This window comes from Solanum lycopersicum, chromosome 2, assembly GCF_036512215.1.
Source record: "Solanum lycopersicum chromosome 2, SLM_r2.1".
NCBI lineage: Eukaryota > Viridiplantae > Streptophyta > Magnoliopsida > Solanales > Solanaceae > Solanum > Solanum lycopersicum.
The window spans coordinates 35,988,317-36,002,272 of NC_090801.1; positions in this window are offsets into that span (position 1 = coordinate 35,988,317).

Here is a 13,956-nt window from a genome sequence, read left to right on the forward strand (position 1 = left end):
TTATGTAATTCTTAGCATGGGTAACTAAATCCATGACTAGGGTTGTGGGAACCATGGGAAATTATTAAGGTAAAAGTAGCTAAATAACGATTCTAGAATAGTGTCTTCCATGTATTGATAATTCTTTCATTTAGAAGTCTTTTTAAAGAGTGAACACGTTAAAACTTTCCCTATTTCTACTTGCCGGACCAAGGAGGTAGTTGATAGGAAAAGAATTATCAACATAGATTGAGTATACACTATCTAATAGGCTAGTTTCAATTGGTGCAAAGTAGTAACTAAACTATACATTGAACATGATACATAATATGAGGTAAAGGTACGGTTTAGTAAAGAAGACACACGTAGCCGGACCAGGGTATGGAGTGAAATTCTATAGTTGTCGGACCAAGTAATAAGGGATACATAACTTATCAATTTGCATGCAAGATACTTGGAAAGGATTGTTTTAGCTAGGATTACCACGTTATGAACCGATGGGAGCACTTACACCCTAGTTTCTGTCATTACTAGTAAACACTAAAATTATAAACTTGCTATTTGTCTTACTTAGAAATAATTAAATATTTTTGTTACACAAAAACCACCCATTCAATTAATTGTTTTTGAAAGGGCTTGACTAAATAGACGTAATCGTAGATTGAAGTTAAGTCTAAATCATTTTCCTCGTGGGATTGACCCCAACCTAACTATTCGGTTCTTTACTTGATACGACCGCTTATACTTCTTTAGGGAAGTATAATTTGAGTGTATCCAATTTTGACGCCGCTTCCGGGGAAGTGGATTTTAGATTAACTTTAAGCATATTAATGAATCTTAGTCAATAATTTCCTTATTTTACTTTTTTTTATTTGTTTTTGTCTCTCGCAGGTTTTACTTTAGTGTACGCAAAGTACACTGAGTCGAGGAGAACCAATACTTCCACTTGATCCAAAACTGAACCGTACACTTCATAGAATAATATTAAAAACAATCCTACTTATATCGATTATGAGATAAACCCTAAACTTCCCCCACCGATTGATGCTCTTAATCAAGTGATTGTTGATAGCCATGGTGGAGGTAATCCGAGGAGGCAACCTCTTGCCCCACGCCCTCAAGATTACTATAGGTTAAATATTAACATCACTGACTCTGATGTGCCACTTTTCCTACCTCCTCTACCACATGGTCATACTTTCGTGGTAACTAGTAACTTAATGCATATGCTCAGCGCTAGAGGTTTGTTTTCAGACCTACCATCTAAGGATCCACATGCTCACATTGCCAAACTATTGTCGGTGTATAATAGTTTGCATGGACGCAAGACTTAGACATGGATGTAAGTTGATTAAGGGTGTTTCCTCTCTTAGTTACGGGGGAGGCTGGAATTTGGTTTATTGAGTGTCCTTACAATTCAATCTATACTTGGGAGGAATTGAGGGATGTGTTCCTTGCAAGGTATTACCCGATTTCTAAAAAGTGAAACCACAAAGATAGGTTCACCTCATTCTTGAGAAGTGTCCCAAACCACCGCATTGATGATGAGTCACTGAAAGAGTACTTCTATCAGGGGCAATATGATAATAATAAAGTAGTGCTTGATACAATTGCGGTTGGTTTTTATGGGGAGTGTACTGATGAATATATCACTAAGAAGTTAGAGAAAATCTCCCGAAATAGTAAATCTTGGGGATTTAGGAAGTCGGATACTACGAGAAACACTTTTGTAGTGCAATCTTCAAACAACCCAGCCGCAGATGAGATTCGTGAAGAGACAGCTCAAATGAGAACTAAGGTTGGGTTGGTGTTATAACATGTCACCAAGGGTGTAGAAAAGGTAAAGTCGGTGAATTGTTTGGCTAAACCACCACCACCGGTTGTGTAACAACCTTTAAAAATGACTATGCTAAATAATGTTTAGTGTGCCTAAAATGCCTACGATTAGACCGGCTTCACACGGATTGATGCGCGTGGTTTCAAACCTCTGAACCCATACAACATCAAAATACAACTAACTTGTGGAGTTAATTGAGCTAGGAAATTTTGGGTCCAGCCATGTAGGGCTCCTGAATATGAAGATTTACTCAAATGAGTCTTACCGGACTTAAAAAGGGTAAATCTTATGTTTTGAGGGTCTTGGGATAAAATGGTCTTTTTTCAAGCTAAGGGTATTATCTTAATTACCCTAAATATATAATTAATTATTTAATTAGTAAGGTGGATGGGCATTTTTAGGAGAGAGGGCCGAATATTGGCAATTAAAGTGAAGTCTTGCTCCACCTGGGTTCGAACCTAGGTGGAAGCAATGAATTAAATTTGTTTTAATTTAAGTTGGTAAAATTGATGTAATTAATTAATATTTATTAGATTATTTAAAAAAATAGGGAAATCAGATTTTTTATCATTTAATAAAAACTTATTGGACCAAGTCCTAAATGAGACTCCTAAGCGTAATAAAACTCTATCTCTCTCACGTCTATCTCCTCAATATTCACGTTCATTTTCTTTTCCCATTCATGTTTCTCTCTGCCAAATAACATTCAAGAACAGAAAATATACCAAGGTTCTTTACACTTGAAAAACTCACAAGAAAATATAAGACAAACAAACATTAATCAATCACGTAGGCAAAGAGAAGGTTTTCCATCAAGTGGGGTGTTTAACCTTTAGTGTTGTACCTGTGTTTGGACAAGTTTTTGGGAAGCAAGTCGAGTTTTAAACATCAAAAAGGTATGGGTTCTCTTATCTCTTTGTCCCTTTCTCAAGAGATCCCTAAGGTTCAGACGAATCTAATTCGAAAACTAGGGTTGTTCCGCGTTGCATGTCCCTATCACTAGCTCCCAATGATTCGTATGTTTGGTATGTTTGCTGGTAGATATTAGGCATTTTTTGTTTTTTCGTGAGGAATATGTTCATGTATGTGTGTTTGAAATCGTATTAAGGATCACCTATGTGATTCAAACATGTGTGTGCAATGTGAACCATGACTATGTACCTCGGGTTTAAGGCTCTAAAATTTGATGTTAGTTCTTTGTATTTCATGTACACATGTTTATGTAAATCGTGCTATTCATAAGTGATTTAAAGATGCTAATTTTAGTACAGTTCTTTATCGAATGAAATTATTAAACTGCACCTAAGGAACTCACTAAAACTACTTAAAACGTCTAAAAATTTATTGTTAAAGAATTGAGAAAATAGGCTGTTAAAATTTCCAGCATCTTGATAATGAGTTTCGGCCAAGCTAGGGGAATTTTCATGCTATAAAAAATATTAAAATAAAAAGGGTCTGTGGGGGTTTGATCCAACCCCTCGGCAAAGAAAGACAAAATGTAAAGAAAAGAAATTATAAGAAAATGAAGGTGTTGGTGTTTGATCTTGGGTCCCCAAGCCGCGTGAACAAAATAAAATAAATGAAAAAAGTGTTGTCCAAGAGATTCAAAACCGGGTTCCCTTGAAAAAATTTCATATTGATACATAAGTCAAACATGAATTAAATTTTCAAGAATAATGCTGCCTACTTAGATCGAAATCGAGATATTGACATACATACAAGATGCATAAGTCTTGTACCACATAATCTAAGGAAGATATGAATCACTTAAATGAACTAGGAATGAATCCTCATGACTTGTATGTATAGACCCATAAGTGTAGCATACATTTAAAAATAAGTTAACCTAAGATGTATATAATGAAATTATGTAACCCTAGAAGGGTTAAGTAAAAGTGTAAACCACACTAAATGGCCAAGTGCATTGGCACATGTTGAAATGAACAATGAAAAGATGAAATGAACAATAATGATGAAATGAACAATGAAATGATTAAATGAACAATGAAATAATGAAACCCTAAAAGGGTTAAGTAAGAGTGTGAAACACACTAAATGGCCAAGTGCATTGTCATATGATGAATTGAACATTCACGTAAAAACGGGTGAGTAATTATGAAGAACAAATGTGCTAATGTAAATAAATATGGTGACAACATGCTATGAGGATAATGTAAAAGATGAGAGCAATCTCAAATGATCCTAAGTAAATGTTACCAAAACTTACTCACCTATGAGAGTGTAAAGTTAATGAAGAAACCAATCTGTAAGAACACTCTCATGAAAGTATTGATATCAACACACTTAATACTAATGATGAGAAAAAATATCATCTATTGAGCTATGATGTCCTCATACTAGAAGCCATCTTCCATGATGTATGAGTTTAATGTAGTGGAAGTTTATACTGAGTATCAATAGACTAGTGATGAGCGGTGATGCCTTATTTCGGGAAGGGTAGAGGTTCACGTAACTCTAATGTGATGATACTGTCTGGCATGCCGGCATGCCGGGTATTGGTATCCTTATATCTCCTAGTTGTCAAACCAATACATCTAATATGGGATCAAGCGGGGTTCGATTCCCATGTACGCTAGCATGTTATGGGTCACCTTAGCCGGTGATTACACCTCTTTTTGGTGTGGGGGAGACACTGGATTTAATGATGCTCATATGATTTACGTCGGTTAAAGTTAAAGTTCCCAATGAATGAATGAGGCCATCCTCAAATGATGAACATAATGAAATGAATGATACCAAAGGTGTAAGTATAGGATAATCAAAAGGTGATATTCACTCAAGTAATGACACTAGATCATTCTTTATCATTGCACATCGAACACGATAAAAGTATTAAACTAAATCCTAGCTATAGTTAGTATTCACACTACACTTTAAATGAAATTAAATGAAGTACGTATGAATGAATGAAGCAGACTGTATGTTTGCTAAAGAAGGCTCCCTAGTTGAGGTCCCATATGTTGAGACCTCTTTTTGCAAGGCTTGCTGCCAAGACAATGATTCCAAGGTCTCATGGCATATGAACAAATGATATGAAAAATATTATGTGTTGTATGAAAATATGTTATGTGTTATAGGCAAGATGTTATGTGATATGTGCAATATGAAAAGTATGATGATGCATGTTACTCTAATGGCATGACTTTCCTAATCCAAATTAGAAAGTTCACTCACTTTCCTTATCCAAATCTGGAAAGTTCAATAACTTTCCTAATCCCAATTTTGTAAGTCCATGAACTTGTCTTTCCATAATCATGTTGTTAGGAAAGAAGTGTTCTTAATCAAGCATTTCCTTTGTGTGTGCTAGCATATGACCATACTTAGTACAAGTGTGTACTAATCCAATACATTTCTACAATTTTTGGAGCAAGCACAGGTGGGCGGTAGAGCTTACAAGTTGACGTTGCAGCTATCCGGACTTGGAGCTTTCATACAGACTTAGTAGGCCCTTATGCTTTCGAGGATGTCTATCTTTATTATCTATCTTAGATGTAGGCTATAACTAGTGGAACATGATCTGCTAGTGTTTCTTTCCACGTTTGTTCAGACATTGTATTGGTGCCATTTTGGAAAAAAAATACTTTAATGCAATTATGAACTGCTTCTTTCATTTGATGATCTCTATATTATATGGTTGATTTGTTAACGCCTATGATGTTAAGTTTAAAATGTTTAGCATGAAACATGAAACCAAAAATTTTAAATTTTTTGCTAAAATTAACCTAGATGAAGTAAGAATGACGTATGTAGGCTTTTCTGCGACCTCTGAGAGGTCAACGATGCCAATATCGTCTTAGGTTTAGATTGCAGTCGTGATAGGTTGATGAGTATACTATGAAGAAGATTCTTAAGTAGTGAATGAGCAGACGGGGGGGGGGGGGGGGGGGTTTCTTGCAGAACACCCAAGGCTCCAATCATGAGAATTGGCGCCAAGGTCAAGGAAATCAAGGTTAAAACTATAGGAATTACAACCAAGAGGGTCACTATGTTCGAGATGGCAACTACAACCGCGACACCAACTTCAACCCAGGTAAGTATTGTAATAGAAACGATCATAGTGGGCCCTAGTTCCACCTCAAAACTTGGAAGTTGGTCCTACGGATGGTGGAGATAGTTTGGCGCGGGTTGAGGATATGTTAAAGAATATAATGTGGAGGTTTTATGCTAGTGATGAGCAAGCCAAAGATTTGAGAGGTGATTTATCAATATTAGGGAATTGGTGGATGCACAAGCAATCTCAATTAAGCATCTTGAGTTTCAAATGGCCTAATTGTCTTATAATATGGACCCACACCAACCGGGTACTCTTCCTATCAATACTCTCCAGAATCCAAAAAATAATAGACTTTGTATGGAAGTCACTACTCGAGGAGGTAAGCAGACCATGAATCCACCTATGTTTTCTGGCGTCGAAGCTGAGAACAGAGGAATGATGAGGTAGAGGAAGTTATTGGTGAGTTGGTAGATAAATTGCGGAAACAAGTTGAGACACCCCAAAAAGTGACTTCCATTCGTAGACCACCACCTCCACTTCCGCAAAGATTGGTGAAAACGACTGAGAAAGGTAAATACCGGCGTTTTATTACTATGTTGAAACTAATTTCCATCAATGTCCCTTTAATAACATATGACTATTTACGCCATGTTCATGAAACATATGGTTACTAAGAAGAGATCGGTTAGTTTTGAGGATGATGATCGGATGCAACACTTTAGTGCTATTGCTGCAAGGTCTCTTGCGCAAAAGAAAGAAGATCTGGGTGCTTTCACTATTCCATGTACAATAGGGTTGTTACACTTTGCTAAAGCATTATGTGATCTTGGTGTAAGAATAAATCTGATGCCTCTCTCTATTTACAAGAGTTCGACTTTGAAGTGATAGATAGAAAAGGGAACGAAAATCAAGTTGCCAATTACTTTTTTAGATTAGAGTATCAAGCTATGCGATAATTACGTGAAACATCTTAAATTTATGCTACTTTCCTTGATGAGCATGTATTGGCCGCGTCTCAAGACTTGAGTCCATGGTTCATCAATTTTGCGAATAACTTGGCAAGTGATACCGTCCCATAAGATTTATCCTTTCATCAAAGGAAAAAGTTCATGCATGATGTGGAAAAGTTCTTATGGGATGATCCATATTTATATAGGAGTTCTGTTGATGGTCTTATTCGCCGTGTGCCCAGGAAGTTGAGTATTTTGGAGGCATGTCACTCCTCGCCTGTGGGTGGGCATCATTGTGGTATCTGGACTACCCATAAAATCTTGGAAGGTGGATACTATTGGAATATCATCCACCAAGATGCTCATAAGTTCGCCAAGACATATGTGGAGGTATTCCTAGAAGGCAAGAGCTCCCTTTAAATCTCATTCTTGTAATTGAGGTGTTTGATGAGTGGGCCATTGACTGTATGGTCCCTTTTGTGAGTTCTGATGGGATGAAGTACATTCTTGTGGTGGTTGATTATGTTTCAAAATGAGTGATGTCCACAACACTTGCAAATATTGAAGGAAAGAGTGTCACCCCGTTCTTAAAATATAACAGATTTTCCAGATTTGGCACCCCAAGGGCCATTTTCAATGATGGGGGATCCCACTTTTGCAAGAAGATTCTCAAAGGGTTATTGGAGTAATATGGGCTTCGCCACATTGGGGCCACTCCTTACCATCCTCAGACTAGTGGGCAAGTTGAGGTGTCAAACAGAGAAATTAAGCAGATTCTAGCAAAAACGGTGAATGCGAGTAGAACGGATTTGTAAAGGAGGCTTGATGATGTTCTTTGGGCCTACGGACGACATACAAGACTCCCATAGGTATGTCTCCATACCAACTTGTATATAGGAAGGCTTGTCACTCCCAAAGGTATGTTAGAGCATAAGGCCATGTGGGCAATGAAGAAACTAAAGATGGATTGGAATAAAGCAGCGGAGCAGAGGTTGAATGGGTGAATTTCGCTTGAAGGCATATGAAAGTTCAGCCCTCTATAAAGAAAATATGAATAAGTAAAATGACCAAAAAATTGAGAAGAGCGAGTTGTGGTTGGGGATTTGGTGCTTTTATTCAACTCTAGGTTGCGCTTGTTTCAGGGAAAACTCATGTCCAAACGGCATGGTACATTCTTGATCACTTAAGTGTTCCTTCATGGTGAGGTTGAGTTGGAGAACAAGGTGGGTTGAAGTTTCAAGGTGAACAGACAAAGAATAAAAATCTACATAGGGAATGAGAAAAATGCGAATGAAGTGGTTAAGTCATACCATCTTGATGAAGTCTAAGTAATCGAGAGTCTTTGCGTCATGCCGCGATGTAAATTAAGCACTGATTGGAAGGCAACCCATTATGTAACCTCTAGCCAACAATAGGTTTCTCTTGATTTTCTTGGAGTAGTGCATTATTTTTGTTTTTACATAATATCATATATGCATTTTCTTTAACTTTTTTTTGGAAGTGTTAACCATAGAGTAGACTAGGGTCTATTTCAAAAAAGTGTCCAGCAAACAAAAAAAATTACTTTACTGGGTGTTCAATGTGACGGGACTAAATCACAAGAAATCTGCAGAAATATATCTGGTGCACTGACCGACGGATCGTCGATGGAATTCGTGGATACCAGGTGTGAGTTTTAATTTTTCCTAAATTAGGGCACAATCAACGGACCATCGACTGTCCAACGGTTCGTCGACAGGGAATCACTAACTCCCCACACCCAATTACCCGACCGGCTAAATATTGAATTATTAAACTTTCATTTTACACCACCCTTTCAAATCCCTTTCCCAATTGTTTCCCTCCCCATTTTCCTTAAACTCCTCCACTCACTCCCCCATTTACTCCCACTTAAACACTCTAATTTTCCTCTTCCCCAAATTCCCATCAATCCCAAAATATTTTCTCTCCCAATTTCCTATATGTTTTTGTCTTCCTTTCAGTTGGTGTTCAATGTTTGTCTTGATGTGGTTTTGTATACAAATTCATCTCCCCATTCACTCCACTACAGTACACAGGTATGTCATTCTGATCTGCTGAATAAATTCTCGTTCATTTACATGCCAAATGGTTGTAATACGTATGTGGGTCTTGGGTCTTCACTTTGGGACAAAATGGCATGCTTGAATTATTGAAACTAAGTTCCCAGTCCCTTTTATTAATGGAGAGTGAATGGTTGGGGGTTTCTTGTCGAAATGTATTGTGTTTTGAGTGTTTTTGTTTCTTACTTAGGGTTTTAAGGTCCTTTAGAATCTAGGTTTCAAATTGCGATAATTCATGCCATTGGAATGATGAAATGGTTTGTTAAATGTTAGTTGACCTAAATGTATATTAGATTGATTGAACATTGTCCTTTTGGGTACCAACCATGGATTACAAAAAATATATATGATCAACAGTACGAGACCCTGCCTACGGAGCATCGGTCAGTTTACGGACAGTCGATGGTTTCCGTCAATAGACACTCCCCATATTTGCCTAACTCAAGAACGGTGAATTTGGTCTACGGTCCATCGGTTAATCTACGAATTGTCTTGCATGTCCATCATTTCTAACACATCCCTATTTGCTGAGGGTTCTAAATTTTAGTTTAAGTGTCTACCCACTGGGGTGGCTGATGGTCCGTCGTTTGAACAAAGGACCGTCCTGCAGGTCCGTCATCTTTAACAGAACCTATAATCCTATGGCTTTTGAAATATTCACTAAAGTGTTAACCGACGGACCCTATTGATGGACCGTCATTCTATCGACGGACCATCTGTAGTGCCCGTCGATCAATTCTGCAATTCTTAACTGGAATGTGTTTTGTGTTTCTACGTTTGTTCTTGCGCTAATAACTCTCTTTTGTATGTACCAATAGCTACCAAGCAAGACCTAGTTTACGCTAGAGGACGTTCAAAGTCTGTTGCACCTTCACGTTAGCTGCTGATTATCTCTAACGACACCTGGACATAGACATGTAATTCTTGGACCACTCAGGGCATGCCCACGACGGTAGCATCCAGCGTAATTACTGCCTCCAAGTCTGATGAAGAGCGCACACTGACCGACACATCACCTAGGTCTGCCAATGGTTCTGAGGAAACTTCTAGCTCTAAGGAGGCTTCTGGGTCTGAAGAAGCGTCAGCTTCACATGGTCCCATTGTTCCGCTGCACCGGTCTATTTTGCCTTCTCTAATGAGGCTGATACCGCATATTCCACTCCAATCTCCTTCATTGACGTCCCTGTACAAGTTGGTGATCGTCCAAACTGGTGGTGCGTAGAACGACAATACCAGGTGTGTAGGGATGTCAAACTTCTCAAAAATAAGGGGGTCATGACTCAAAGTCTGACACTCGAGCGGCGAGTTCTTACAGGGAGTCGTTTCACTGTCCCTGATGTATATGCTCTCTTCACCTGCAATCAACTAGAGTGTATGGCAAGGAGCATTTGACACTATAGCAAGGAGGTAGTGCACAGTTCTATGCATCTTATGTAGCAACTCTCTGGTCATCCTTGGATAAGGGGGTCTAATCCCGCTAAATAGGCACCACTTGATCATCATTAAGTCTCTGGCTGCACGGTAGACATTTCTTTACTTACTATTCTCCGGTTCTTATACGACCCTGACACAGATACTACAAAGAAGCTCCTTAGCCCTAAGTTTGATTTACGGTTGAAGCTAATTAAGGAGGGCAATATGAAGCATAATCTGAGGCTGAGAGAGACCACCAAGAGGTGGATAGCCCAGCATATTTCTGTTGATGGCGAGGGTGCAGATTAGGTGTTGCATCCTAGAGGGGTCATCAAGAAGGACAACCATACATTCAAGACCAAATTTATCGTGCCATTGGTCCGTCACTACATATCCCCCACTACTACTTACAATATTGTTACATGGGATAAGGTAGTATTGGGAGCTACTTTTGTTGCTATGTTCGATGTGGACATTTCGAGATTGTTGCTGGCAATCATTTATGAGAGGGATTTTGAGTCCACCGCCACATACCCTTTCCCCTACTTGATTTTTGAGTTGTGTAGGTCTGCTGGAGTGCCCATTTGGCATATAACGTTCCTAGGACTCCTACTCGGACAATTGATATAGGTCTCATCAGCGGTGAGGAAAATGAGGCGGCACCCTATAGAGTACCATGAGTAGAGGTGCAACCGCAAGGGGAAAACTTGGGAGAAACGGTAGAGCAAGCCCAAGTGGCTAATAAGAGTACATCAGAGCCTACCAGCACCACCTCAGTCGAGTCTATCCCCGGTACTAGCACAAACCTAAGTTCCTCCCGCTCTACTCCATCTACAGCATGGTCCCAATTTCTAGGGTCCATAAGTTAGAGACCAAGATGGCCACACTACTGCATAATATCCATCCTTGGATGCAGAAGTCCATTTCTGCGGCAAAGGAGCAGATTGAGAAAAAAATTGACAAGCATACTAACAAGCAGATTCTTGTAGTCCATCATTGTCTTGACTCCTTTTAGTTGAGAGATTTAGCTCGTCCAACCCCTACTATTGACTTTACAATTGTCCAGGTTGAGTAGCGAGTCTGAGTGATGACGTGGATGCCATCTTGGTTGCGCGGGTACCTGAGTCTAAGGCCACAATTGAAAAGCTTGCTGAGGATATGGTGCTTGCTACACTGTTCCAGACCACCACTACTCTACCACCGGCTCCACATGAGCAGACCAAGAGGCATCGAGGAGAGCCTCGTTGATGGATAAGGAAGCCCGATAGATAATGTCTCATGAGTTGGCTACTGGGGCGTCTAGCTCCAGGACAATCGATGTTGAGAGAAGGACTTCTGAGGGTGTTGTTATTGGTACGGGCACTACTGATGTTTTCCCTATGTTTGAGGGAGTGGGTTATGAGAAACGGGACCCGCCAACTTGTTGATCGTCGGCGCTATGCGCCTCAAGTTTGCTTAACCTACAACCCTATTTTATATTTCTTATACATTGGACACAATTGCATGTTTTTTTGTTGTGGGTGGGGTAAATGGAATGTAAGTGCCAGGGTTATTTTTGAGTAGCCCAACTCATGATCCTCTCTCGCGGTTTTCTTGCATGTGTTCTTTTGTCCTAAAAGACTGATTATTTTACTTTTGAACCGACATGTTATTACATTTTACAAAGTATGTGTGAAATATGAAGCATGATTGCTAAAATACAATGATATCTCATCTAAAATGAATGTTTGTATGATTAGGCATAGTGAATATTGAATGTGTTCGCACTAAGCATGACATAGAGGTACACCATTTCATGACCCTCGATCTAACGCTCGAACTGGATGTCTAATAATCTGGTAGGGTAATGATGTGCTAAGTGAGGGTGAGGCAATTTGAATAGTCCATCGTTGGTACCTAGCTAGATTTTGTCTGGTTAGTCCTGCAAAAAGAAATATGTGTTAGACAATCAGGAAAGGATCATAGGTCTTTGTTCAACATAGTCAATATTAAGCTTGAATTAATGGAAACCAAATAAATTAATCCTTTTTTATCCAAATAATTTGATCTTACAATGGACCTTTCTTTTCTACCCCAACTCATCTTTTATTCAAACAATGTATTGGCCATGGTCCCTCCCATGACATGTGCACCTCAGCTTATGCCAAAAGCATAAGTTGAGGGTGGCTAATGAAGAAACAAAGCTCATCTTGGCCATGAACAAACATTGGGTATTTTTTACATTGACTTATGGTAAAGCCATGAGTTGAGGGTGGCTATTATGAGGAATGTCCTGGAAAACGGGGTTGAAAGAATTATTGAAAGAAGAAAAGAAAAGTGGCTCAATATAAGTTTAAATTAAGTAAAAAATTTGTAAATTTGAAAATAAAAATGAATGAAGGGTCCTTTGCACATGAGGAAAAAGAAAGGAAAAAGATATAAAGAGATGAAGAGTAGGAAATAAAAAACGACGAAAAGGTAGGACGCTTAGCAGTTATGACAAGGAGGGCAACAAGTCAATAAAATGCATCCATATGCACCTTACTTGACCCTGAGCCTAGGTTACAAGCCAACAAAGTCCTATCATGATCTTGAGATTCTAATATGGTGAACTTAAAGATGTGAAAATAAGGGCAAACCTATGGCTACAAGTATGAATTAGGTGTGAATTGGTTCTAAGAATGCGTGTTGAACAGTAATATTTTTACTCAAATTGAATATAATTTGTGACAAAGGAGGATGTTATTTTTAAAGTGAGGACACTAGTTGCAATATTGGAAAGTTGTTAACTTTGTGAGAGATAACATAGGAGGTGTCGGTGCCTAGTGAGTCTGTGATCTGGTATGATCCACATGAATGAGCCTAAGAGTGATATCATGCATAAAAACAAGTAAAATAATCAAGATTGATAGCCAAATGATTGTGAAAGCTTATAAGAAGATACTTTTTACAGCGGTGTTGTGGTGAGTCATAGTGCGTCCCTTGAGGTCAAAGAACGAATTTAAGTTGAGGGTGTTGATGTACCCTGGTTTCATGGTACGTTCAATGCTTTTTCCTTAAGTTTAGTGTATGTCTAAGGCCTTTTTGTAGTATCTTTAATGTGTTTTTCTTTGTGTTTTCAAGAAAACTATCTAGAATAAAAACGCTGAAGATTGTGCTGAAATCTGCAGATGTGATGACCTACGGAACAACCAACGGTCCATCAACCCTGCGATGGACCATAGGTGATAATCGTCGACTGAAGGTCCAAGAAGCTGAAATAAAATTGAGGAAATTTGAACAAGTGTGGGGCTACGAAAGGAGTGACGGTCCATCGATCCACTGACATCCCATTATGGCTAACCGTCGGTGATAAGAGAAATTAGTCCCAGTACCCGGCTTGAAGAAACAACAAAGTATGGAGAAACGGAGGCCTTCGACGAGCCGTAGGTCCACTGACGCACCATGATTTTTTTCGTTGATGGTAAAAAAAGTGTTGAAAAGTGGAAGTAGAATTTTTTTTTAAGTATGGACCGACGAAAGTTTTCGATCATCCGTCGTTCCATCGACGGACCGTCAGCAGTGTTGTCGACGGAAGACGCGTTTTGGACATATTCTCTTCCTTGAATAAAACTCCTTTTTATTTTAGGACATTATAATTATAAATAGGACTATAAACCTCTTTTTTGGGGTAAGACTCTTTACTATTTTTTTCAGATTTGT